Source organism: Erinaceus europaeus, chromosome 15, assembly GCF_950295315.1.
Source record: "Erinaceus europaeus chromosome 15, mEriEur2.1, whole genome shotgun sequence".
NCBI lineage: Eukaryota > Metazoa > Chordata > Mammalia > Eulipotyphla > Erinaceidae > Erinaceus > Erinaceus europaeus.
Window position 1 is genome coordinate 16,414,411 of NC_080176.1, and position 1,917 is coordinate 16,416,327.

The following is a 1,917-nucleotide window of genomic DNA, read 5'->3' on the forward strand; positions in this document are numbered from 1 at the left end:
TCTCTCTCTGTCTCTATCCAATAATAAATGAATGAAATTTTTAAAAAGAGAAAAACAAATCTCTCCTTTTGTTTTATTTTTATCAGAGCACTGCTCAGCTCTGGCTTATGGTGGTACTGGGAACTGAGCCTGGGACCTTTGGTGTCATAGGCATGAACGGCTTTTTTTTTTTTTTTTTGCATAACTATTATGCTATCTCCCCAGCCCATAAACAAATATTTAAAAAAGAGAAAGCAAAGGAATCCTGAACACATGAATGAGAATGAGGGCTCATTCTGACTTTGGGAGAAGCAGGGAAATAAATGAGTGTGGATATATGTGGTTAGATGTGGGTCCTAACTTTTTGCTGGAGGATAAGAACTTCATGGGCACTTTCTGCAATGTTAAAAATAATAGGGGGCTGGTGGTAGCACACTGGGTTAAACACACATAGTGTGAAGCACAAGAACCCATGGAAGAATTCCAGTTTGAGACCCCGGCTCCCCACCCGCAGGGGGGTTGCTTCACAAGTGGTGAAGCAGGTCTGCAGGTGTCTTTCTCTCACCCTGTCTTCCCCTCCTCTCTCCATTTCTCGCTGTCTTATCCAATAACAAAAAAAAAAAAAAAAAGGCCACAGGAGGAGTGGATTCATGGTGCAGGCACCAAATCACATGCCCCTGGCATAACTAAATAGCAATAAATAAATGCCTATAGCCAGATGACCTCACCAATGTGTCCTGGAGCCTCCCCTCCCCAGAGCCCTACCTCACTAAACTGGGGTATAGATTGACAGACCAATGTCCATGTCCAGTGGAGATACAGTTACAGAAGCCAGAACTGCCACCTTCTGCACCTCAAAAGGACTCTGGTTCATACTCCCAGAGAGGGGAAATACTAGGGGAAGATGACCACAAAGCTCTTAAGCCTGATTCCACCAGGACCCGGAAACTTTATGAGCAGGATTTTTTTTTCTTCCAGGGTTATTTCTGGGGCTCAGTGCCTGCACCATGTATCCACTGCTCCTGGAGGCTATTTTTTTCCCTTTTGTTGCCCTTTTTTTTTTTAAATCATTGCTGTGGTTATTATTGCTGTTGTTATAGATGTCATTATTGTTGTATAGGACAGAGAAAAATGGAGAGAGGAGGGGAAAACAGAGGGGGAGAGAAAGACAGACACCTGCAGACCTGCTTCACCGCTTGTGAAGCGACCCCCCTGCAGGTGGGGAGCTGGGGGCTTGAACCGGGATCCTGACTCGGCTCCTTGTGCCTCATGCCACATGCACTTAACCTGCTGCGCTACCACCTGACTCCCTGGAACCTTTGTTTTTGCCCCCTGATTGAGAGGGAAGAGAAGCTGGAGAACACCTAAGGAAGCCAGATCCTGTTTCCCTTACCTGAGATGGAAAATGAAGGACACCTGGAAGTTATAATGGGTGTAGGTGTGGTGGCTTAGAAAGGAGTGAAGGTGGGGGCTTAGAAGTCAATAAGCCATCAGCTTCCACATGGGGTCATACTTCTCTGGTACATGTTTTTTTATTTTCCCCATTAAAAATTTAAAATATATTGCCCCAAAGTAAAGGACCATGTGGGAGGGAGTGGGAGATTTCAGGTCCTGGTGCAAAATAATGGAGAAGGACCTAAGCTGGAGGAGGAGAGATTGTTTTGGAGAAAACTGAGAAATTTTACACATGTACCATTAATCCTTCCAATAAAAAAATGACTTAAATTGATGAGATTTTGCATACCAAACCAACAGTGTATTCCTGGGATAAGCCCCATCTAACTATGCTGTTTTATTTTTTAATATATTATTGGATTTAATATGTTCAATTTTCTTTAGAAACATTACATTTTGGGGCCTAGGTAGCGGCATACCTGGTTAAGTGCGCACATTACAGTGCAGAAGGACTCAGGTCTAAGGACTCGGGTCCTTACCTTC